At 47.2% G+C, this 26,766-nt stretch overlaps 1 protein-coding gene across 1 annotated transcript in view; it reads right to left on the bottom strand.

The window, feature by feature from the left end:
• FHL1 (four and a half LIM domains 1) overlaps window positions 1-13,238 on the bottom strand; it is a 31,376-nt gene extending 18,138 nt beyond the window's left edge. The window contains exon 1 of the mRNA XM_051784857.1: window positions 13,094-13,238. The gene's annotated coding sequence lies outside the window, so the exon portion shown is untranslated. The remainder of the gene's footprint in view (window positions 1-13,093) is intronic.
• Between the last annotated feature and the right edge of the window lie 13,528 nt (window positions 13,239-26,766).

Raw genomic sequence — 26,766 nt, 5'->3', positions numbered from 1 at the left:
GCTGACGGGTATTTTTGGGCAGTCTGACTAATTGTCAGGACATATGCTGAGCATTCTTTACAAGGAAAAACAAAGCTGCAAGGTCTCCTCCAGTGAGGCCTAAGGGGCCAGATTAGTCACAAGAGCTATTTTCATAAACCTCTACTTTGAGAATGTTTGATTTAATTTCCATCTTAAGATAAGTGCATTTTAAAATGAGAGAAGGGCTCAACATCCTTGCACCCCAACACTCACAATGAGGGCTCAGCCAGGCTGGCAGGCTGGGCCATGTCCAGCCCTGCACCAGCAAGGGCAGGAGAAGTGGAAACCCTTCACCTTGGAGTGGCTTCAGATTCACAACTGTTTCTTTGGCACCACATCACACGGGGACCCGCTGGCCATGCCAGGGCACATGCTCCAGGACAATCCAGGGACATGCTCAGGGCAGTCTGGGGACGTGTTCCAGGTCACCCAGCAGGGCAGGTGAGGAGGCACCTGCTCACTTGTCAGATGGAGCCTGGCACACCTTCTAAGACACCTCACTTGGGTCCTGCGTTTTCACACTTTTCCAAAACAGATGCCATTTAACTTTCCCCCCCTTTGCCCAGACTTAGCTGGTTGATTTTAACGACCATTCACATTAACATCTTGCAAGTCAGCTCATCAAGCCTCCTGTTACAGCCCTGTTCATTCAGTGGCCATGCATCACACTGCTCAGCCAGGCTCTTTGCCTCTCTCCTTCCACAGGGAAGTTGGAGCCCATGCCAGACTGGGAGACCACTTGCACTGATCCTACTGAACTTGCCATGGCTGGTCTTTCCCAAACTGACCTCCAAGAGACTCAGGCAAAACCAGAGAAGTCAGCCAGACATCCCTAAAAGCCTGAAGCCCTGATAAAGGAGTATTTTGCCAGCTCTGTCCCTCTTCCTCCCTCCACACTCAATAGCAAGAACTCCCAGCTCAGCAGCTCCAGAGCCTCAATGCTCTGCAGCCCAATGTGAAGTGCTCCTCAGAGACCACATGCCATGGTCAGCTGGTTCTTATAAGTTCATTTACACCAAAAAAGAAGAATTTATTCTAAAAGCAACCTGTTTTCAGTGTGTTTCTTTGTTGCAGTACCTTGCTGCTTCTCCTCTGAAGGGTACCTTTCACCAATCTGAGCACCTCAGCAGCACTCCACTCACATGCCAGTTTAAGGCAGCACTCACTCAGCTCATTTTCTCTACAGTACTAAAACAGCAAATAAAGAATCATAGAATATCCTGAGTTGGAAGGGACTCACAAGATCATCAAGTCCAAGTCTCTGCACAGGATAGCCCCAAGAACCACACCCTGTGCCTGAGAGTGTCATCCAAAAGCTCCTTGAGCTCTGTCAGGCTGGGTGTTGTGACCACTGCCCTGGGGATCCTGTTCCAGAGCCAAATCACCCTCTGGGTGAAAAATATTTTCCTAATATCTAAATCACCCTGACACAGCTTCAGGCCACTCCCTTGGGTCCAGTCACTGGTCACTAGAGAGAAGAGATCAGTACCTGTCCCTCCTTTTCCCCTCCTGAGGAAGTTGTAGACTGCGATGCAGTGTCCCCTCAGTCTCACCTTTGGTGTGCAGCACCTCCACAGCATCCCGGGGCACACAAGCCAGAGCAGCCCATGTTTCCCCACCACTGTGCTCTCCCTTTCAGTCCAGAAGCTGTTTAGGATGCTTTGAGTCCCACTGTTGTCTCATCCCATGCCTCTGACCCACACACTTGTTCTTTTCCCTTCCTCTGGTGTATACCAACCCCTGCTTTTCTCATTCAGCAGACACACTGCACCAGAAGCACACACATCTCAGGATGACAAGAGCTCTCCAAAGTCTCCAACAATGCCTTCTCTACATTTTTCCCCCCTGAGCTGCACAGCAATTTCTACTGAGGATAAGTGTTGTCAATTCAATTTCTAATAACGGCATTAAAATGTATGAGCCAGTTCTCTGGAGTCAGGGATAATATTTTCAAAGTGCCTGTAAGGCAATGTAAATTTCATAAAGTGATAAGGATCCCGAGTCTCCCTGGAAATCATGTCAGATCAGAGCTGGGTAAGGACTACCCTGGAAAGCATTCCTTGTGGGGCTTAGAAAACACAGCTTCAAATGTAAAAAAAAGGAACAAATATCTTAAAGTCTTTCATCAGGGTTAGGGTTCAACTTCAGCCAAAACCAGTGTCCCAGCCCAGAATGGCTTTCAGAGCCCTGCCCTGGTTTGTGGCATCCCTATTGTCATTATCTGCAGGATGGAGACTGTTTTAGAGAGGGAGGCAGGCGAATTCTCCTTCCCCAGCACACTCCCATTCCAGTTTTTGGGTGATCTGGAAAAATCTGAGTTCCTTTAATGTCTTGGAAATGTTAAGTTCAGTAGACTAATAGTTAGTAAGAGACAGTCAGGGCCAAAGCAGGGTGGGGAGGAGAGGTTACTTAAACTGCTAAATTTAATTTGCCTCTCATTTGCTGAAATGGCAAAATCCTTCATCCTCCACCTCCCCAGGGCCAGGCCAAGGCATTCAGAGGCAAGAGAAGGTTCCCTCTCCTCTTCTGTGCTCCTCCAAGGCTCTCATAGCAGCACTGCACGTTACAGCATTTCTATCAGTGCTGACTCCTGGAGGGATGGGCAAAGTCTCTGGGCTGGTACATTCATTAAACACAAACTTTGGAATGAGAAAAGTGGGATACTTAGAAGAGTACTTGCTTTTAAACATAGAAATAAACCAACTGGAGTTGGTGGAAGCACTTATGTGTTTGATTAAGCCTTCCCCTGCTCTGTGGCTGGATCCAGGCCTAAAAAATGATTTTGCTTTCTTTTTCAAGTAGCAACAAGACAATAAATTCAGAGACAACAAGTAACACTGTCTGCAAAGAGAAACAGCCCTTCTCTGTACAACCACTGCAAGCTGTCCAACTGCTGTCCAAATCCAGCTATTAGAGGATGAGCTCTGTGTGACAGAAAAGCAGTGCTAATTGCACACAAATGCCAAACAAAACTGTCAAAAAGCTAAAGCAGATGTGAAACAGTGGTTTGCTTTCTTTTAAAACCAGCCTGTGCAACTACATTGCATGAGAGCCCAGAAGCACCCATGTCCCTCTGGGAATATGGCAGAACAATGAGGGAAGGGTGAGGTTTCCAAATTATCAAGGACTTTTCCTGCAATAGCAAGGGCTCTGCTGTCCCTTTGATAGAGTTACACCTCTTGAGCCAAATTCTCTTCTCAACTGTGCTAGAGCAAGCCTGGTAGCAAGCCTTGCCTTCTTTGTGGCAGTGTTGAGCAAGGTTAGGCTCAGTCCTGGCCAAGTCCAGGATCTGCAAAGCACAGCAATATGTTTGCTTGTCCACAGACAGCCAAAAAGCAAACACTCCTCAATACCAAGGAGGTGAAACACTGGGAGAGGACATGGGGAAGACCTGCAGACCTGCAGGGATGTCTGTCCTGCTCCCAAATGTTAGTGTTCACTGCTGCACCCCCAGGAAAGAGGTGACACAAAGGACCATCAAACACTTCATGCAAACAATTCACATTTAGACAAATGATGTCTTGTCTTCAAAGAGCTGCTGAAAGCAGAAGATAAAAGGCTGCAGTGGCATGTGTAGGTTTGCTTGTTTAGCATCATGTCCAGCTCAGTGATGGGCTGTTCAGAGGGCACAGTGACCAGGGCACAAGTCTGTGCTACGCAGCAGAGTCACACAGAGTCAAACCCAGGCACACCACTGAGAGCACTGCCCACTCTGCCAGCTATAAAAGGCCTTTATACTTTCATGAAACCTTTCCCTAAAGCTGATGGCTGAATGCAGTGGTGGCTCTGACAGAGCTGCCCATGATGCTGAGGGACTTGGACATACCACCAAAGCATTTCCCACATGACTCCAGAAAAGAGTTGGAAAAAATCCACCCACAGTCCTGACAGGGACTTGCAAAAAGACATAATTTTACAGATCACTCCATGCTTGTAAAATTATAATAAAAGACTTCCAAAATACCCCTGCTGAAACCGATCTCTTTTATAGATGCAACCTTCATCCCTTGGTCCAGAAAGCCATGAGATTAATGTAAAAAAAGGATTATATTTTTGCATCATGTGAGGAGGTTCACAGACTACATTTCAGGGGCTCAGCTTTTGCATTTGTGCTGTTGATAACTGATACCTGTTTCAGTCACTGGTAACTACATCTTAAAAGATTTGGTGTAATCCGTCAGTGGGCCCCTGGTAAGGGGCTCATGCATTGCTTCATCAAGACAGCTACCAGGTGATGTTCTGATGTATTTCTACATAATATCATGTATTGATAATTCAGCAATGGAGAACAGCACCCAAGAAAAGGGAGCAGCAGAGACCACTGCCACCCCTTTGTCAGCCTCTCCACTGCAGCACCCTAGTATAGGGAGACAGGCAGTACTTCCTCCTACAGGCAGACCTTTTTAGTTAAAAATTGTATTAGTTCAGAAAATTGCATGCAAGTACATCTGGAAACATCTCTGCCTTAGCAGAGAAAGGTGCAGGATGCTATGGGAGCCCTGCCTGGGCTGCCAAAGAGATCAAGTGCAGCACAGCCTCCTTGTCCTGCCTTTCCCATTGGCACAGCAAGGGCCCCCTCCAATCCCAACCTCAATCACCCTGGTCTCAGCTCTGCAGGAGAGAGCAGGAAAGACATCTCTGTTTGCAGCAGCTGCTCCCACAGTGCCTGCTGTGCTTGGGCAGGAGGTGACTCCCAAAGTCCAGTCCTGATCTACTTAAACTGGGGACACTTAAAGGTGAAATAATGGCAGAGATGAATTCTCAAGCTCCTGCCCCAGGTATGCTGCAGAAGAGGGTGAGGTTTTCCCAAGTCCTTGTTCCAGCACCTGGAGCAGCAGCAGAGCAGAGGCTCTGCCTGTCACTACACCTGCATAACCAGCTGTTCAGAACCAGCCCTTATCTACAAGTCAAGCATTTCAGTTTTCCCTACCATCCTTTCACAGGGAGAGGTTTCCAGGATGAGGGAGATGGCAGAGGCCACCTTTGCAGCATTTTAACCCATCGCCAGGGCTCTCCAGCCCACAGTCCCACAAGGAATGTCATTGCCATACTTCCAGGAATTGTAAAAGCCCAGGCTCAGCAGCCAGCCTCACGCACCATCCCCTGCACGACCTCATTTACAAGGCAAAAGCTCTTTGGCAAAACAGCTCACACAGCATCCAAATGCCGGTGGAGTAGACAGCATTCCTGGCGCTGGCTCCCTTTCCATCCGGCTGCTCCGGCTCAGGCACCGACGCTGCTCCAAGGATGAGCTCATCGCTATTTCAGGTTGAATTTGCACTTGGCAATCTCCCTGGTAACCAAAACAAGTTACTCGCTGGTTTATAAGAGATTTATTGTTTGCTTGTTTCAGTGTCTAGTGGAGTACACAAGGGAGTTTCACCACGTTACAGCACCGACCCCGGCGGGCGGGAAGAGCAGGACGGGATTTACGGGCAGCGCTGCGGAGATGGGCTGTGTTAGCACTGCGGGGCAGAGAGAAAGCTGCCTTTGGGCTGACCCCAGAGACATGAACCCGAGAAAAGGAGGTGTGAGGCGTGGCTTTCACTCACACACACCACAGGTGACCCTGTATGGCAACCCCCTTCCACCCCAAACACCAGACAAGTGTTATAGGCTCCTCCAGCACATCGGGGTAACCACAGGGATGCTGTCTGCAATCCTCTCCAGCCAAAAAATCAAAATATCTTTCCCCAAAACAGATATCGGGAGGGTCTGACACTGGCATATCCACTAACACCAGCTATCATCAGCTTCATTTCACATATCAGGACTCTGAGAGCACAGGACAGTTATAGGACTTGCTGCCTGTTTATGCTCTTGGGCAGAAACTTCCTCCAGTTCATCACCACAGACACCAGCAGAAAGGGCACTGAGAAGCCAGTGAAGCTGGACTAACCCCAAGGTATTTTCCTGCTCTGATATGCAACCTGCAGAATGCTTGAAAGAGATCAGCAGGCTCCATTTTCCTGTCACACCCACACCTGTGCCAAGATACAGCCCAGAAATTGCCCAAATCCTGTTTTACATTTGATGAAGGGCTTGGTTGGATACTTTATTTTTTATTTTTTTTTTTACTGAGTGTGTTTTTGCAAGAAAGAAGAATTCTGCCCCAACCAGCTCAATCCAGTAAATTGAAATGTTGATTAAGATAGACAATCTGTGACTAAGCTCCCAGTCCAGCCTTCTGAAAGGAAAGCAGGCAGGTTTCCCCCCACACACTGCAAGAACCCACCACAGAGACAGATCCAGAGTCAGAGTTTCCACCTTTGGCTCTAAATCATCATGGAGATAATGTCATAAGAGAGGAGGGAATAATACAGCAAGGGCTGGACAACATGTTCAAGCATCCAGCAAAGGAAATCCAGACAGAATTTAACAAATATGCATCCTCACTGAATGCCTTTGTGCTGCTGTGAGGTGAACATGGGCTGCTCTCCTGTTCTGCTCCCATTCTGCCATCCTGGCTGTTTCCAGAGGCAGGACTGAAATATGTTATACATCAAGTGGAATTTACCTGGCAGGCTGTCCCATGGGGAAGAGTGACTGGCTTTCAACAGGCAGAGCAAGGGTAGACAGGAAACTGTATTTGCATGTGTTGAATGAAATATGCAGCTCTGTACATTTTTAAAGTGAGATGGGATCAGGGACAGAAAGAAATTCTTGCACCCTGGACTGCTCATTGCTACCTCTCCTCTGGTACTGTCAGAAGCAAGATCTATGTCAGGACAATGCTTAGAGATCACCAGGGAATCTCTAAGTGGAAGAAAAGCAGTAGGAATAACTCAGTCTCTGAATGAGGACCACACACCCGTGTTCTGGAGGTGCTGTCTGTGTTTGCATTCCCTCCAACCACTGACTGCCCTGTGGTTATAGCTGTGCAGAAGAGCAGGACATGGTGCCAGGTCCTCGGGATGCTCCCAGGATCCTAACAATGCCCCCATGGGCTCTTCATCTGAACAGGCATCAGCCAGAAACTCATCAAACCCATCCACTGAATTAGGAAAGTCATGCTAGAAAAATCTCTGTAGCACACAGCAGCAGCAGCAGCGTGAGTGTACACAGCTGTCCCAGGGCAGCAGTTTCCTGGGATGCTGGCAGCCCTGGGGATGACACACCTACAGGGAATTTGAAAGAGCTCTTTTCTGTGTCGGTGCAATGAGAAGACAGGAAAACCAAGAGGCACAGAACGGAGTGGAAAAGGCTCAAGGGTCCAAAAACGAGACGATAAGACAGAAGCTGGAAAGGGAGGCAGGCAGTGCCTCAGAAGTGACTAATTCCAAACCTTTGCTCCAGTGTTTATTATAGAAAAGAACAGATAAGGAAGGCGGCTGATGGTAACAACTGCCAGGGGCAGCCAGGCCCAAGGTAAACAAAAAGCAAATGCCTTGGGAGCAGCCTGCCAAGTCCAGATAGTTCCCACAACTTGGGGCATTTCTTTAAAAGAAAGGACATTGTTTTCTCCCATCCCAGCATCCTCTGAGCAGTGGGAGAGCTAGGGAGCTATATTCAGGGAAGTTTCATAGTTAAGGGGATCTTTGGTCAGAGACCACTGGAAGCACATGAAAACTCAATATTCCCAAATGAAGGCTCTGAGGAAGAGCTGGGAGCCAATTCCCTACAGGAAAGTCAATAGCAACCACTGTGGGCTGGACCAGCCATGGCTTTAGTGAGATGAACCATTTCTATTTTTCCTAGCACAGGAAGAAAGGCATGTCCAGCACCCTGGTTTATAAGACAGAGTTTTGGAGAACTGATTGGATTTTTTTACTCTGTCCAAGCAAAACAGTGGACAGCAATTCTTGCTCTGACAGAAGCTCTGAACTTCTCTGCAGCCACTATGCTTGTGTAACACAAGAACCCTCACACACTGAGGCAGCTGCTTCTGTGCTAAAGGTAGTTTGAAGCAAAATAGGTCAATTATAAATCCCTGTTCCAACTGTGCCTCCATGCAGGAGTCTTTTGGCATATCAAGCACATGCAGTTGCTTGTGAAGAGGGGTCTCTTAAACCCATCATTTCAGTAGACAGACACCACACAGCCATTATTTGATTTGAAGCTCCCTCGTATGTCAAAGCATCATAAAGCATGAAGGTCTCTGATGTCTGGAAGACAACTGGGAGGATTTTCCAGGAGGGAAAACTTTTCTACTTTGTCTTTTTTAGCTGTTTTTCCTGTTCTTCCTCCCCATCTACATCACAGTAGAGACATGAGAATGGGCTCATTTCATTGTAACTCTGCAGTTCAACAAGTAAACTGGCTCTAAAACATCTAGATCCAAATTATTAAATCTCAAGCTGTACCTGTTAGGCAGCCTATTGTGAAGCAGATTTTAGTCTCCTCTTTTCCACCCTGCTCACTGGGGTCACCTCAAGGAACCAAATAAATTAAGCACATTTGTGGAACGAGTAGGTCTCCTGAATACACCAGTCCGAAGTCAAGTGGTTTTGAATTTCTTGTTTACAAAAATAATGCAATTCTGTAACAGCATCCAAACCAAAATTGTAACTCTGCCTGAAAGTTTCCAGTCAGGCACACAGCAAAATAGCAGCCCTCCCACCCTGGGATGCAGCTCCATCACTACCAGGAATCCTGCCCTAGCTCTCCAAATTCTTCCAGGATACTCTTTAGCTCAGCCCTTTTTGAAAAAGTGCTTCCTCAGGACCCTGTCTAACCCATTCCAGCATGGCTATAATGCAATGCTTGCCCTACTTTTAATTATCTCCAAAGCCCTAAATGTAATTTTAGCCCTCTCTTGCCATAGGACACAAACCCTATTTGCCATCCCTTCAGAGGGAGATGAAAAAGCTGGAGAAGCATAAGAGCATCCAGCCAGCCATTTTTTTCCCAGACTACACCACGATCTCTTGCTCTGACAGTGGGAATTTGCTCTGTAGGCAATCTTGACACCACACGTGCCTGAATCACTCTGGAAGTATCAAGGGCCAAATCCTGCTTCAGTGCTTGCTGCAGGGATGCACAGGGAGGGTGAACACTGCTCTGTCAAGGGCTTTTCTGTGGCTTCCCACGCAGCAGCTTGGAGCAGAGCAAAGCCTTTGCAGGAAATACTTTGAGCAGCAAAATGAGCCAGTTTCTGATCGAAGATTTTTGGCTACAGGCTTGGGGAGGGTGAACATGTATGCACAGCACCTGCATCCCCTGAGAATGAGGGTAAGAGACTGGGACAGGCCTGTGTTTTCCTGCTATCCTTCCCCTCTTTGCACCCTGCTAGTTTTGCAGGGCTCAGCAGCACCCACCCATGGGCTCCCCACCAGCATCCAGATCTTGTTTTAGCCTGACTTTGTGACTGCCTCCAGACACCCTTTCCCTGCACTGAGCAACTCCTAATCCTTCATTAAGGGACTTTATTTCACCAATTTACACATTGTATTTTTGCTGAGTCTGCAGGACTTCAGACACAGGCAGAGGCTTAGCAGAGAGAAATGTTCATCACACACCAGCCTCAGCCCCTCAGCTCTGATTCATTCCCACAGAAGCCACTTGCAGGGATATCCCCAGAGCTGGCTCTGGGCTGCTCATCTACAAAAAAACCCAGTCAAAGCACGTCAGGGAGTGGAACATTCTGGGCTATATCCTGTCTCTGAAACCCAGGGAAGCCCTAGTGCCTTTGGTCCTACACCCAGCCAAGTGGCTGCAAACAGGGTTTTTACTGGACTCAAATATAAAAGAACTGAAGTCAGAATATGTGGCACAGTCCTTCTAAAACCACACTGCAGAAGTGGAAGCATGCATTTATCTACATAGCATTTACTTCTTTAGAGTTCCAGTGTCTCAAGAGCCATCTGCTTAAAACTCCTCTCCAAACAGGGCATCTAAATGAAATATGAGGTCTCTTTCTTCCTCCCACACTCCCTCTGCCAAAATCAGACATGATACAACTGATCTCAGACATTTCTGCTTTGTAACTTTCCCTGTCTGCATATTCTATAATAGAGAAATGAAAAGACATCCCAGTGAATCAAGCTGAAGTATTTTGACTTACAATGTATTTTTTATTATAAAACCACAGGTCCATTCCGGGAAGGTTTATTGTATAGACGTGATTTCCATTATCTTTTCTAGCAAAAGTGAGTCCACACAGCTCAAGTTACAGAATAGAATCTGAAGTCCCAGTTTTGCTACCTTTGCACTCCTCCATGCAGAGCACAGGGTGACAGTGGCTGGGGACCACGGGGGTGACAGGCAGGCACCGGCTGCTTGGCTCAGCCCTCCTCACATCTGCATTCAGGGTGACCCCTGAGGAAGCCTGGCACCAGCCAGACAGGACTTGCCCACTGCTCTCCAGGGACCTGCTCTGATTTAGGTGCAATCAAATCAAAACCAACCAAAAGCCTGAGCAAACTCTGCACGTTGCTGGTGGGGAGGCTTTTCTTGCCGCTTTTATTGCCACTGGGACTTCAGGGCTAAGCAGCACCACAACAAGGGAAACACTAAACACAGGCTGGACTGGATTGTCTTATCAGCAAAGATCAGAGGAATTTTCCACCTCAATCCCCCAGTGCAGCCACTGGATGAAGAGTAAACTTACAAGAACATAATTCACACAGGCTACTGCTGAGGGCACAATATTATTCCTGGCTCACATCATTAGTTGTCTCCACTGAAGCACTAGAAATTTCAGCCATGTCCCAGAGGAGGCCATGAAGATGCTCCAAGGGCTGGAGCACCTCTCCTATGGAGTCAGGCTGAGAGAGTCAGGATTGTTCACTTGGAAAAGAGAAAGCACTGAGGAGACCTTTTTTCAGCCTTTCAATATTAAAAGTAGGCTTATAAGAAAGAGGGAGACAAGCTTTTTAGCATGGACTGTTGTGATAGGACAAGGTGGAAAGGTTTTGAACTGAAGGAGGGTAGATTTAGACTAGATATAAAGGAGGAGCTTTTTTATACTGTCAAAACTGGTAAAACACTGGCACTGTTTGCCCAGGCAGGTGGTAGATGCCCCATCCCTGACTGTTCAAGGCCTGATCTAGTTGAAGATGTCCCTGCTCATGGCAGGTTGGGTGGACTAGATGGTTTTTAAAGGTCCCTTCCAACCCAAGCTATTCTATGATACAAAAGGAAGTTGTATCTTGGGGGCAAGGAGGGCAGTTCCTTAAAGCTTTTCTTTTATATCTTAGTGCAAAGGGTGTGGACTGCAAGTCATATTCATGTCATATGGATTTAGATTGCAGATAAAGTGCACCCTACAGCATCATTCCCCTACTCATGAATGTGACAGGACTCCCACCAGCTGCTTTGTACCATATGCCTGGATTTTCCATTCATGGTACAGTTCGATGGAAAGGCTGCTTCCGAAATAAAGGCCAGCCAAGATGGGCTGGAGAGTGTTTATTTCCAAGTGTTTGAGTACCCTAAACGTTGCCTCCTTTTGAACAGCTGCCATTATTTACATTCAGGCAGAGAATTATACCAGCATACACAGAGACAAGCCATCATTCACAGCAGGGAATAACTTGTGTTAGAAACAGTTCAAGAGCCCAATCCTAAAAACCTCCCCCAGCCAAAATTCCCTAAGAGCAGTGCAAGTCAGAAGCCAGCTGTGGAACACCAGCCCTGGACTTGTTCCTCAGAGCCACAGTCAAAAATCTCAGCAATAATTTTCTGTTGCACTGAGGTCTCGAGGGGTTTGGGCTGGGCTTTTTTTTGCTCTTGTGGTGTTAGCTCTGAAACAGCTACCCACATTTTTCTAGCAGGTATTAGTCAAGAAGGAATTTTTATAGACTGAGCTCCTCAAGGAGAAATTACAAACTGGTCTGTATTCAAGAATGCTGTACTTGGGGGGGGGGGGGGGGGGAAAGGGGTGTTGTCACTGAAGTGAACTATGTGGGTGCTTTTATCATTACAAAAGAAAGTTGAAGTTTTAAAGCCATATTTGGTTGCTGGATCAACTATTTGCTTCCTACATCATGGCTTAAGAATTTAATCAGCTTCCTTTAAGAAGTTTTTTTGTTGTTATTTTTAAAAAATACTCTTCCTCTCAAAACAGGGTAAAAGACTAATCCGTAGGTGGATTGTTTTAATAACTTTCCCGATTCCAAAATGTGCTAGATTTTAGTGGTTTAAAAAGCAGCCATATCCCTTTCTAAATCACAAACTGGTTCCTGCTTACACAACATGAACTGGGCTGAAGTCACACACATTAACTTATCATTTCCAGTTACTGAAGAAAAGATTAATAATAGAAACACCCATCTTGCAAATGCATGAACATGTGAACAGGTGAATATAGTTTCAGTCATGCAAGTGACTCCCCAAATCTAGATGGATACAAGGGTGCAGCGTTTGTATAAAGATAAAGGTGTTTGCATTCCCATGGGAATAGCTACAGAAACTCAGCAACTGCCTGATATTCCATAATACAGAATGAAAGAGGAAAATATGATAATTACGAGGTAAAAGCTTTCATTTCCATATTCCCCAACTCTGTTACTGCCAGCCTGCTCCCAGGACTGTTACTTACATCACCTGAGAGCCCACAAAACAGCCGCTGCTTTAGCTGTTTCCTCCCCAGCTGTCGTTAAAAGCTTCAAACAGGCACATTGATCACCTGCTCGGGAAAGCACACAGCTGACAGCTCTTACACAGCTCGGTACCACTGCAAATTGTCCCTGAACATCAGCTCAGCTTAGAAGCAAAGGAAAAAGTTGAATTTATACCCCAGTGTCTGCCTGAACTTTCAAACCCACCACCTTCCAGGAGAGAATACGCGCATCAGAAAAAGAGGGTGCACGAGAAATCAGAAGCAAGAATTTAGATAAATCCCATTTCCAAACCACCCCATAGAACAGGGGTGGTTTTTAAGGTTAACTCAGTGATCCAAGAAGAAACCGCTTGCCAGAGAGTGTTTCAGAAGTAGGTTACACACCCACAGACTTCCCATTCCCCATCCCTGCTCTCACAAACCCTTCTCCAGCAGAACAGTCACAAGGCAGAGAAAAGACCAGCACAAGCCCTGAAATTCGAAGATCTGCGAGGCGTGGGATGCTGAAACGCTCCCTGCCTTGCTCAGCGAGACGATGCTCGAGAGGGAGAGGGGGAGGCACGTTCTTACTGGCTGCCGGAGAGCCTGGGAGCTGCTGCGGGGCGGCTGCTGCCGGAGGAGGGAAGGGATGGACCGAGCTCTGCGAGCCTCTGTGGGACGGACACGGGAGCGCTTTGGTCCAGGGCTGTGCCTCCAGCCTCGCTGGGCTGGGGTGTCCAGCGGGACAGCCGCTGCTTTCCCACTTATAGCTGGGAGGTGCATGGCAAAAAAAAAAAAGTTAGTCCAGCCCATAGCACCGATCCTGCTTGGGAAGAAGATGGAGGGGGGAATAGCCTGCTCCTCCCAGGGTTACTGCACCATCCATGGGGGGAAAACCCCAACCAAGCCATGGCACTTGGCCGGCATAGCTGTTCCCTGCTTCCCCCCAGCAGTGCAGCACTGTTATCGGACCCGTGGGACTCTCCTGGCTGGGCAAAGCCCCCTACCCTTAAAGTGTCAGCAGCCACACTCCAGGCTGTTTCACAGTGGAAAATGTGGCACCAAAACTTTGTTTGCAGGAGGATGTGTCCCCAGCCTCCCATCCTGTCCCAGCGACCCTCTCTCAAAGTTAAAGCTTTTCCTGGAAGCTTAGTTAAAATATGGGTCACCTTTAGGATCACAGGCAAAGTTTCCAGGACAGCAAACAAACAGGAGGGATGCAGTTGAAGTGAGTAGCCTGCAGGGAGGGAAGGGACTCAACTGAAGAGAGCACGTAAAAAAAATATACCAAAAGAGGAACGTTTTCTTCAAAACAGAGATGAGAAAAAATACTGTCAGGTAGCAAATCATTCCTACTCTTAATAAATCTGTTTGTGTTGCAACACACTAGACAAATCTGACAATCCCATCAGTTTTCTCCCTTTCTCCATCTCTTATCCATTTTTTTGTTCTGCTCTGTCTCTTCCAAGTTTGTCCCACTTTCTTTCATTTTTCTGCTACTGGATACAGTGTCAAACGAGTAACTAAGTTTGTTTTTTAAAAGGAGGTGCTTGTTTGGAGCTCTTGCTCTACAAACAGGCTTTTGTGGTGCCTTGGAGAGCCACAGAGCTCCTGACTAATGGCAGCAGAGGCTGGTAGGCATGCTGGACACACCACCAGTATCCCTGGAAAGCAGACCATTATACTTGGGCCAAGGGATTTGTTTAGTAAAACAAAACCAACATTGACTGAGAGCAAAAACATTCTCTTTACAAAAGCATTTGTATTTTTCTGTGTCTATTCTTTCAATAGGTAAGTCCCACAGATTCTTCCAACACTGCATCATCCATATTACAACATCCCTAGCTAGCAGGGAGAGGAACACTGAGTTGCCCTGAGTTTCAAGGCTCAGGCTGCCACCACTTGCCAAGAACAACTTCAGGCATGCATAAAACACAGATGTGGAACACCAACACCATCTATCATTATGGACTGAAGTTTACATTTGATTTTCAAAGGAATCCAAATACCCATTTCTAACTCATTTTTCCAACAGCTCTCCCAACAAGCATAAAACCTACTTACCATCAGAGAGAGCTTTTCTCTAATGGCTGTAACCTACCAGAACATTGGCAAGACCCCCCTGCCCCTGAGGTGTGATGTTGCTTACGCAGTTGCAGCTGCAGAGCTCAGGGACTTCTGAGAAATCATAGAGACTGAGACCCCTCAAGGATGGGATATTCATACAGAACATTCCCAAATTGATAAATCAAGACAGGAGCTCCAGGAGAAACCAGAGTTGTAGAATGTGAGGATATAAAGACAAACAAGGTGTTGCACAGCTGTAGTAAAATGTCAGCAGGGGCAAGTTACCCTCCAGCCAGCTCCTGTGGGGTTTCTTCCTTCAAAGGAAGGAGCCTTTCTCTTCTTCTGGCCACAAGCAGAAATAGGAGGACATAAGAGGAGGAAAGGAACCCCTTTACCTCATATGGCCCTCCACAGGAGTATTTGGGGACTTAACTGCATCTTTGCAGTTGCACCTTGGAAGATCCCAACCACATGATGCATCTTAGACAAGCACAAGTAGTCTGGTAAGCGAAAGAGCCTGACAACAGGTACCTGCAACCCACCAGCAGCATTACAGGCATCCCATATCTGCAGGGAATGCCATCAGGCTTCTATCAGGATCCTCTGCCTCTTATTTATTAGATGCCTTCCACTTACTAGAGACTTCACAGCCAAATCCCAAACACCAGCTACCATTAGAAGCAACTCTTAGGCAGCATCTCTCTCAGCCTAATAAACTAGCAGCTAAATAACAGATGGATCTATTTAACGTGCCTCTCACTGTTAACAGCAAAACAGGTTATCTGAGTAATTAATTGCTCTCATTGGATTACAGCTCAAGGCCTGACCCTGCAGTTGCTGCATCCTCCAGATCCCCCACTGGTTCCCCCATCCAGTTCCATATGTACAATTCCACATCCAGAACAAAGGCAGCACAATAAAAGCCTGCAAAGGCAGAAAGCAAGTGCTCTACTCCACCTTCAATATTGCTGCTCTTGACAGCAAGTGAGTGTGTGCAGGATCAGACATTAAATCTGCAAACTTAAAATGACCAGTATATCTGACAGAGAAGAATTTAAGAACTCTTAAGCTTGCACTTATCACAACAGCAGCTTTATTCTGTTTGGAAAAGAAGATGATTTAGAGAGCAAGGACAGCAGGCAACCAGAGTCAAGGAACAGGCACTGGGGCACTGCCATATTACAGATACGATAGTGCATTATAAAAACCTCTGCCAAAGCATGGGATTAAACAGGAATAAATTGCAAGGATGACACAACTCATTGCAAAGGATTGAGACAACTCTGAGTCAGCCTCCAGTTACCACCATTGCTTGCTAAGGAAGACAATCAGTTACCCTGTAAATTGATTTTTGGCCAACACAGCAAATAAATTTTAAAAATAAGGACTCCAATGATCCAATATATCCTTGACTAGTTATCCAAACAAAATGAACTATGAGCAGAAGCACTTAAAACCAAGTTGGTTGAATTACTCACTCAAATCAAACTGCTATGAAACTTTATTTGGATATAGTGAAGCTCACAGGGGATGTGGGGAGGTTGTTCTACAGCTGAGTGCTCTGCAAGAAACTCAAGAACAGGACATCCCCCCAAAGCCAAGGGCTCACCTCAGAGCAGGGGCTCATCCTCACTGGTGGAGAAAAAGATGTGCCTTGATTCATCCTTTGGGTCTCCAGGCTGTTTTCACTCTGCAGCCACAGGGGGAAAAGTCTTCCAGACAGTGGGGCCTGTCTTTGTCAGCTGATACTCTGTGAAAGAAAGCCATTGCATTTTGGGGTGAATCCTTACAGAATGCCATTCCCATGCCTGTGGGATGGTTTTGGATGCCCTGTTTTCCACGTGCCAAGCTGGGGCTGGGTGTGACATGACTTAACCATGGTGTCCCCTGGCCAGGGCTGACAGTGGTGACAGCCACCCTGTGTAAGGAGATGGGGCTGCCCCACTCACCTGCCCTCTGTGAGACACCACAGCCACACAGAGCCACAGCTACAGAAATGATCTCAACACACAAGCCCTTCAAAGCCCTCCTCTCCCAGCAAACACCTTACCCCTTCCCCTCAGCTCCAGGTGAAAGTAATCACCACTCCCCCTCATTAGCCCTCTCCAAACAGACCTCCTTTCTCACAGGCACCGTGGCCCCTTTGTCAGCATCAGCTGGGTAGGGCTCTTTCTCCCTTCCAAGGTTCCAGCCTGAGAGATGCAGCTATTTTGGGTGCAAGGTGCCAACACAAACCTTCTTGACTCCCTGTCCACACTGACTTCTTGGAGTCACTGCCTTGTTATCTGCCTGACTTCATCCCCCTTTCACCACACAACCACCTGCTTTCACCAGCCTCCACGAGCAGGAAACCTTCCCAGCAGAGGCAGCCACACATGCTGGCTCCTCCTGGGACATCTGTGTCCCTGACTGGGTGAAAGTCACTTGTGCCCTGTTTTGGATGGGCTGTTTTCCCACTGGAATATGAAGCATCTGTGTCCCACAAAGGGCATCCCAGCTGAAGGGAGAAGTGTCACATCGGAAAGATGATTCCTTGAGGCCCCAGTGATGGCTCTCTCTCCAACCTGTCCTCTGCCTTTTCCAAAGGCTGTTTTCAGCCCCAGGTGCACAGATAACAGTGCCCTGCAGTGAGTCTTCTCAAGAGATATGAGAGAAAGAAAAAAGACAAAAAAAATAGGGAAAGAGATCATCAGTCTCCACACCCTGACCCACCCCACCATTCTGCTGCCCTGGGGGATAACTGGTAGCCAGATGGAGCCCCAGCCCTACAGGCAGCTGGAACTCACCTGACATGGGCTAATTACCTCACAGCCATTAGAGAAAGGTCTCCAGGCAGGAAAAGTAATGGAAAAACTGAAACATTTCGGAGTCATTCCTCTCTGGGAGTAAGTAAGGGAGGGGTTGTGGAAGGTTTTAAACAGTGTTGTTAAAACATCAGTGATGCAAATCCCTTTTCATGGAGTTTAAATACACAATGTGCTGCTTTCCAAGTTGATGCAAAGGAGAGCATTGCAACCTGTTGACCACATACCATGGACTGTGATCCTCAGTGTGGAGAAGCCAGGCTGCCAAAAAACAGGCATCTGTCAGCTCTGTCTGTGGATCTGTCTGTAAGTCTGTAAGTCTTCCTATCAGTGTAGTCTGGAATCACACACATGCATGGGAGTGAGGGGTTAAATTGCTGCTGAGGGGCACCAGTGGATTCCTCTTCATCAGTGGTTGTGCAAACCAGCAAAGGACAAAGTTGTCCTGGCCTCAAGTTGCACCAGAGAAGGTTTAGGTTGGCTATCAGGAAAAATGTCTTCACTCAAAGGGTGGTCAAACATTGGAATAGGTTGCCCAGGGAAGTGGTGGAATCACTGGTCCTAGGAGAGTTCAAAAAACATGTAGACGTGGTGCTAAGAGATGTGGTTTAGTGGTGGTCTTGGCAGTGCTGCATTGATGGTTGGACTCGATGATCTTAGAGGTCTTTTCTAACCTTAATGATTCCATGATTCTATTAATTTAGTGGGCTAAGCAGTAAGACACAAAAAAGGATTGTGATCATATTTGGTGATATGCACGAAACTACTCAGCTTTCCACTGTTTAGTGTCAAAATATGTCTGTAGTATAACCCTCTGATACCATCAGCAAACCCAGATCAAGAGATCAAAAGAGATTTCCAAAAGCCTGACTATCACCTGCTGAGAGCCTGCTATTGAACAGGCCAATTACAGTGGCTGAGTTATTCAGGGCATCACCAGTACTCAGATTTTCCTGAGTGACACCAGAATCTGCACACCGAGAGGGGATCTAGCTAGAGATTTTTCCCACCTTTAAAAAGCAACTGCAGGAATGACTCAGCTATCAGATTAAGAGAAGCAGTCATGTCAGCCCACTTGGCATCCTTTGGCAGAAGTCAAAATGCTTCTCCCAGTACAAGTTGCTCCTTCTGTGCATGGAAAATTACAAAGGTGACTCCCATTTATAAAAGATGATGCACCAGGGCCCTACAGAAATGGACCCATCTGTTGACTCCGTGTCTGTAGCAAGGCTACATTTGGAAAAGGTAACAGAAACTAAGGTTTCCAACAGTCTTTCCAGTAACAATTTAAGTTTTCAAGGAATGTTGGCAGCAGTTGCAGCTATTTATTTATCTGCAGCCTGCAGGGGGCTACTCAAACTCTCCAGGTTTTCTGCCAAGGACAGGGCTTGAGGTTTTCTGCTCTACAGTCCTTTGAACCTCAGCATTGCTATCCACATTCATGCACTGGGTGCCGGTGATGTTTCCTGCCGGATCACAGGCAGGGATGTGGGAGCAGCAGGCAGCTTGTGGCCACGAGCATCACCACACCTGGGCACACACCCACGGGACGTGGCAGCCCTGGGAGGGTGCACAGCTCTGTCTCTGCAGCCCCACACACCAGCCTTGTCCAGCCCTGTGGTCTGTGTAAACCCTGTCTAACCCTGAGCAGAGCCCACAAACTGAAACATGGGGAATAGTCTGGGCAAACAAATAACTTTGCTCCTGCAGAACTTCTGCCATGACTAGAATTTTTCATCTGCCGTTGGCTGAAGTCAAGTAAATTTCCATTGACTTCAACAACTGCTGGGTCACAGTTTGCTTAAGTGTTTCCAGATTTTGGCCCTTCCAGCAAACACCTTGGCCAGACACTCAGCAACAGGAATCCATCAAATATTTGAGTTATTTGCATAAGCCAAACCGATAAAATTTGAGACAAAGTTTGGTTCTTGGTCTTCATCAGTTAACAGTTCCTCTGCACATCCAGAGAGATCTAACAAAGGCTTCTAATAGCAATGAGGTAAAGAAATAGCAATATAATATAAGATTTTCCTTCAAACAGAGCAAAGGGATTTGTGATGGTATGTGTTATGAAAACTTAAAACATGTATATCTTTATCTTACTATACATAATTACCCTAACATTGGTCTTTTTCCTTGGTGTGAGGCTCACTGGGAGTTTCATGTTTCAGATTTGAAAAGATGACTTCCAGGCATCAGACCAGAATTAAGCATCTCTAATAATTTTAGCTTTAGATTTTAGTCTAAGAAAAAAATTAATTCAAGGTACCCACAGGCTAACATAAGTAAAATTCATGTTTTAATAGCAGAAAAGGGTTTTCAGAGCATGACAAATTTCATTTTGCTTTAGTCTGCAGTTAAAATCAAATCAATTAGAAAGCTGAGGACCATGAAGAAACGCATACAACTGGATTAGATCATTGCCATGAACATGAGAGGTGACAGGCACAGCCTGGGCTGGGGCTCACAGTGTTTGCCTACAGCTCAGGGGACCACAATTAAATTCCTCATCCTAGTACAAACTTCTTGTTTGACTTAGGCTGAGTCACAACATCAGTCCCTCAGGCACTACCTGCCTGGCTCCAGGGCTGCTGGAAACGCTATGGACCTGCTCCAGGAAGGAGCAGTGCCTGCAGTCCCTGTTTAGCTGCCTGAGGCTGCCTTTGCCCCGTCTGGATCATCGAGCTGGAGCGACTCGCTCCGTGAGCGTCGGGTTCCTGCGCGTCCAAAAAGACGGGAGAGCGCTTTTTGCTCCCTACACGTGTCCCAGGGAGGCAAAGGCATGTGAGCAGCTTGGCTTCTGTTTTAAATGCAGACTTTGCAACAACAGACAGGTACAAAGAGGACAAGCTTTCAGATTCAAAGGCACCCCGTGGAGAAGACTCGGGTTCAAAAGCAGAGCTGGAGACAAAGCACTGCTGCAAGAGACACACAAACCTCCTCTGCTGCCATAGCATCTTCCAGTTCTCTCTGCTCTGACACGGGATGGGACACAACAGTCTCACCTCAGGCCAACCTGGCACCTGCTGCCTGTGTGTCCTTGTCTCTCCAGATGCAAAAGCCAGAGCTGGGGAGTCTTAATGAACGCTCTGCTGGCTCTCTGCATAGTGATTTTGTGTGACTCACAATTAATGCCAGTGAAAGCTGTATTTAGTGAGATAATTAATGGCAGCTGAAGCTATGAAGAGGCTTAAATTAGGTGTGCTCCAAGGTACCAACCTAAACTGCTCATGTGGTTCCCACGGCTACACCAGGGGCAAAGTGAAGAAAGCAGCCACTTGTCCAAGGCCATGAATGTGATCTCTCCCATGGGCTGGAACTGAACTCCAGCCCACATCACCAGAACTAAGTGCCTCTGAATAAATTAAAGTATTTTTCTTTCATATAAATGCACTGGGAATCATACTTACTGCTCAGACCTACACTGATGGTAATGTGGAGAAACCAAGGTTACACCTTTCCACCTTCTCTGCTTGCTCCTTGTGTCCAACAGCATTGCCTATATGAGCATTTTCAATTTCTCTGTCAGATCAATTTTTCCCTTGCTAAAATAAAGATTGTATTGAAATTTAAAGACTATTGATGGAAAGCTTAGTCACAAATAAGGCTAGGCTTTTTATTCCCTCTGCCAAACAAATCAAGGGAACAGTATTCCCTTCAATATACTATGTAGTCTATAAAATACATGCTTCATGTTAGCTTCATAGTTAGGCAAAAATAAATTTGTGTAAGGTTTCCAAAGGCTTTGTTTCACAAACAAAAAAAGGAATAGTCATGGGAAAATTATAAGCCATTTGGCATTAAGGAAATTATGAATGCAATTTCCTGAGCTCAGCGTGCTGAAGGAGCTGCAGTAAATAGCTGTCAGGCAGCTTTCTCAAACAAAAGATTTTAGACTTGATACCCGGCTGTGAAAAAGATTTGTATGTCCTGGACTTTTGCTCTCCTTCCAGTCAGATGGGATTTTCAAATTACTTAGTTCAGCCAGCACAAAGGGAGCATGGGTGTATTTCCTTTGGTTTAAACCAAATTTTCTGGGAATCATCTGTTATGCGAAAATGGCAGAGTTCACTTCTTTGCTGAATTCTGCTGAAGAAAAGTGATTTAAAGATGGTTTGAAGTCAAAGCTGGGAGACCCAAGAGAAAAATATCAGACATATGCATGGATACAGAGAAGCTGTCTTCCTGCCACTTCCAAACTGAAATAAATCTCTTCAGTAAAGCAGATTGGGATTTTTTTCCCCTCAGCAGCTCAAGTGAGTGTTGGGAACAGAAGAAAAACACAGAAGAAAAATATTTGGCATTTAATATTTTGGATCTGAAAAAGAACATGAGTTGTGCAGAGACTGCTTAGATTTTGACAAAGGAGCCCCTCAGGAGAACGACTCACTACAGCGAGGGGTGACAGACCCTCTCCCAAGAGAAAAAGGACTCTGCGTGCTGTGCATTCCCTTTCCACCTCCTGCATGCAAACCTAAGCTGGCCAGTGCAAAAATGCTGCCAGGCTGACTTTTGTGGGCTGTCAGTGCCTTGTGTCCCCTTTCCCAGAGCTGCTGGCTGGGATGCAGGTGCTGCTGGGTGCTGCTGTGGTGGTTCACACTGCCCTGGGTGCTGCTGGATGGCCCCGCTGCCTCGGAGAAGTGCTGCAGCAATGCCCCAGCTCCCTGCAGAGAGGATTCTGCCCCTGCCAGTGTCCTTGGCAACTCAGAGCCACAAACATCAAGTGGTAGGAGCCAGGAGGGACAGAGGGATTGGCCAAACATGAAACCTGGTAACTGGGCTATAAATATTTACACGCTGTGCCTCAGCTTTACTCATTCTGCTGCATCAGAAGTCCAGGTATTAACTGTCCTGCTTGTTGCACTCCAGGGCGTTCAGACGGACCATAATCCTCACTGACTCCGTGTCCTGAGTCGGATCCACTCCTGAGGAGGCCAGTGGATGCTCCTTTTCCCAGCCTGAGGAGCCAGTGCATGCTGCTCTGATGTTGGTGTATCAGCATTACATCTGCCCACCACACCCCTCATCAGTGAAGCCTCACAGCCCAGCCAGCTCCGTGCTGCTGTGAACACAACTGCTCCAGTGCCATCCTGGCGTGACTGCCTGACCCCCAGCTGGGCTCTTCTCCCTAGAGCAATAGAAATTAGTCTTGCAAGCATTGCTGAGGCCCAATGCTAGCTATGGAATTTCAGATTAAATATCTGTAAAGCCAGGATGATCCATTTTTTCCAGGGGATTTTTTACTCAGCTCCTGCACCCTTGTCACGAGCATCATCAGTCTATTATCAGCTCTGTCATCGGAGCAGAGATTGCAGCTGAAGCAACAAGTCTCTGATGGAGCTGAGTTTAGTCATGTCACTGTGCCAAATGGCACTGGCTTCACTCTGGCAGCACAATAGCTTTGAGCCCTTTAAGGCATCTGACCCAAGATGAGGTATTTTATCGACAGCAAATATCTCAGCAACAAAGCTCCAGCTGGTGACCCAGCCCATGCAGGGCAGAAACCAAGTCACAAGGGAAATTTGTTTGCCTTTTGTAAGAATTTGGACATTCTTGTGTGAGCAGCGGACACAGCTCTGGAGTCCCAGGGTGGAAAACATAATCCAGACATACCTTGTACCATTGCAGAACTGTCAATTGACCTGTGTTGTCAGGGAAGTCCTTGATTTTGCACTTTGAGAAACGGACACCAACGCAAATAGTGACCTCAGACTACTCAGATCATCATTTAACTAAATAGCTTTAGGATGTTTGTGGCTGTTCCAAAGCCAAAACATAATGGCAATGGTACCTGGAGAAGGGAATAAATTTGTCTTAAACCTGGCCCATCTGTCACGGAGATACAGAGGCATTTCCAATTCTCTCTTATTACAGATCTCAAAAACTTCAGAGGCTGGGAGAATTCACACAACACATCTAAAAGCACCAGTGATTAATATTAACTACCTGGGAAAGGGGAAAAGCAAGCAATGCTGCATCTCTTGTTCTCCCTCCTCTTATACCTCTGGGAATTCTAAGAGTGAGTCGTACCACAGAAGAGCAGATTTAGCCATCCATCATCAAAGTGTGCAGAGGAGATACTTCAAGGTGCTGCAGAGGATGAGGATGCTGCAGGGATGTGGAGACATACTGTCCTTAGATATCTTTAAGGCTCTGCCCTTGGAGCCACAGTAACCAGAAAAGGTGCATTTTGGTCCAGACCAATGCCTAAGGAGGGGCAAGGGAAATGCTGTAGGTGGCACGCAGATGCAGAACATGCCCACTGTAACCCCTCCTCGGATTTTCTGATTAGCCTGTGCCTAAATCAGCCAAAGGGGCTTCAGCTAACATGGGGGAGAGCAGGAGGTGGGCAATGGGTTGCAGGACATTGACTGCTACTAACACTGAAGGGGACAATAGCTCCATTGCTGTGTTTGGAGGATAAACATAGCAGAAGTTAGCCATGGGCTGTGGACACTGGGCCACAGAGGGAGGAGGAAGGGGAAGATGTCCTGGGCAGAAGAATCCAGCAGAATTCAGGCTACAGAAGTCCCTCACGGACAGAAAGGGCTCAGGGGTAGCTGCAGCTCTTGGCCACAGTTTAGAACAGAAGGAGGAGGCAGGACAAGGGAAAACCTCTGCTGCTGTCTCAGCCTAGGCACGTTTGCACTGCCAAATGCTTCAGTGCTCAACCAGTTGGTATTTTCCTATTCCCAAAGCATCCTTTGCACTGTGGTGCCCGCCCAGCTCAGTGCCCAGGCGGGCAGGCTGGAATAACTCACCTTGCTGCTGCAGGTGGAAGGGCTGACACGCTGCACAGAGCTGACAGCTTTCATTTGTGCACTTTTTTTATCTTTGTCCACATTCCTCAGAGCTTATACATACAGGAAAGGGAGCAATGTTCACACATATCCTTAAAAGTAGCCATGACTATACTATTGTGGCACATGCAGCCTCAGGAGATTGCAACCATATATGGGCTCCTTGGGGCTGGAGCATGGCTGGCACCCCTGGGAGGAGGACAGCTGGTGGAATTTCCTATGAAAGGCCAATTAATAAAGACCAAATCCTTTTGTATATATGCATGTCTAAATATTGGACAACAAATTCAAGACTTTGCTACCCCAGAGTCCTGAACCTTACAGAGTCTCCTGTACTCATTAATGGATCTCGTAGCCTCTGACCCAAGCTCTTAAGTGCGTGGACTGCAAGGGCTGGAGTAAGGAAAAGCAGCAAGATGGGCTGTGTGAGGGCTGCAAGTCCCAAAGTAACATGCTCCAGAGCCTCTAGTTCCAAATGCTGTTCTGAGAGCAGACCTCCTGCAACACTGAGTGGTGACAGGCTGGAATTCTGCTTTCCCTGGCTCTGGGCTCTCCAGTCACAGCCTCTCCCTGACACCTCACCTCTGCAGCAGCCAACACACCGAGTCTTTGCTTTCCCTCTGATCTGGCTTGTCTGAGGACCAGGAGCTTCAGGGACATCAGACCCACTGTGCTGCTGTGCCACCCTCCTCTCAGCCATGGCAGGGATCAGGCAGGAACTGGGAGCCAAACTGTCCCCAGAGCTGCCCCTGCCAGCAAGGTGCAAGGCAGCTTCTGATGGTAATGTGGTCGAAGGCCCCAGGTGAGTTGTAAATGCCTTCATGATAAGAGACACCTACTTGTCCCCCAGCTGAGCAGGATGCAGGGGAGATGGGAAGCAGAGGGCACATGCAGTGCTGTTTGTGCTGGGCAGTGTTGCTACGCTCACACTGGACACAGAGAGTACACAAATACTCCCAGCCTCTGGGTTCCCTCACCAGCTTGGCAGATTTTGTTATGGTTGTCAGCAAGGACACCGTTTCTCTGTTTCCATTTTACTTGCCTCATCTTCCTATTATTCTCCAACCACAGACATGTGTGACTGAAAGATTTTTTTTTTGCAATTTAGCATTATAAGAATATATTTGGGCCTATTAGCATCCCATGGGCACTTCCAACCCCCTGTCCTCTTTTAATCTTGCCAAGACATTTCCTCCAGAAAACTCCTCACATCTGGTGACATACACTATTTTAGCGCTGTAACAAGTGAGAACCAAGCAGACAGAAAGTCCTCTTGGAAGAGTGCAAGCAGCCATGATGACCTCAAATGGGCTGCAGATGTCAGTAACACCTAGTACTAGGAAGGGTTTGGTGTCCAGGTGATGCCCTACCTGCGAGACATGGGGAGCACGTGGAGAAAGGTGCCCTTGCAGGCTCATTGCTGCGGGGGGTTGAACCAGACACTTGTCAGCAGCTCCAGCAAGGGCTGCAGCTCATCTCTGACCAAAACTGATCCTGCAGCTAGCTTGTGACCACTGGCCTTAAACTCCTTATTCTGAAAGCGTAATAGGGAAAAAAACTGCCAACAAGCAGCTGAGCTTAAAGGGGAAAACAAGGTGTAGAGGAGATGTACAGTCTGTGAGCTCAAGATTGCCTTGACACATCCAGACTCCTGGGTGTTTGAAGTGATGGCTTCTGCAGAGGGGCTCAGAGCAGTAGTGTCACGACAGGGTCTCCTCTCCTTTCTGCTAATAAAGACTCAGCTGGATGATGCATGAGGCATGGTGGGGGATGCAGAGGGTCTCTGGAGCCGGGGTGGGCTGCTGGGCTCTGCATTGCCAGGACCTGCGGGGACATGGCAGTGATGGACAGTTACTGTCCTTTCCAATATTGCCATCTAGAGGACCCAGCAAGGACCAGAGCGCTCCTTGCAGGCCACAATCAGATAAGGAAGAAGATTCAAACCCTTGCTTTTTTGTTTTTTTAATATTACTTCATGTAAATGCTCCTTCAGCATTACATGTAGACAGAGAGCCAGGTGCACAGGACTGTCCGTGCCTTGGGCATGGGAATATGGGATTGCTCTAAAAACAGCCCTGTGATTTTTTTTGAGGCTGTAGATACCCAGCACTGGCCCATTTCCCAGCATTTTACTGATCCCCACATGAAGGTGGACAGATGGTATGATAGCCTGACTGAAAGCTGCCCCTCATCAGCTCAAACTGAACGGAACTAATAAGACAGGGACTAATCAGCAAATGGCAGCTCTACACACCTGCCTGCAGTGCAAGTCCCCCTCCCCAGGCAGGGATCTGCCTTGTCCCTGCTTCCAGTGCCTCTGAACAGCAACTAGCCAAAATATTTTTGCATGGCTGATATGCCATGGCAGCTCATGGCACAGCGAGCCCATCCCAGAGGGTTCCTATCTGCAGCTGCCTGCACTGGGGATGGGGGATGCACACCAGATGGTCTCAGCTACATTTTGGGCACTGGAGATACTGCTCACCAGTGCTGAGGTCCAGGGCCTGAATCTTACCTCATTTCAAGAAAACAATCCATTTGAAGGGAGGTGCTGCACTCCTTTTGAGGGTTTGTGAAGGTGAAGAGCTGCTAA

This window comes from Manacus candei, unplaced genomic scaffold (genome assembly GCF_025592945.1).
Source record: "Manacus candei isolate 608988 ecotype Guabito, Panama unplaced genomic scaffold, ASM2559294v1 h1tg000003l, whole genome shotgun sequence".
NCBI classification, from domain to species: domain Eukaryota; kingdom Metazoa; phylum Chordata; class Aves; order Passeriformes; family Pipridae; genus Manacus; species Manacus candei.
The sequence above is the reverse complement of the archived record's forward strand: the minus strand, read 5'-3'. Positions and strand labels throughout refer to the sequence as shown.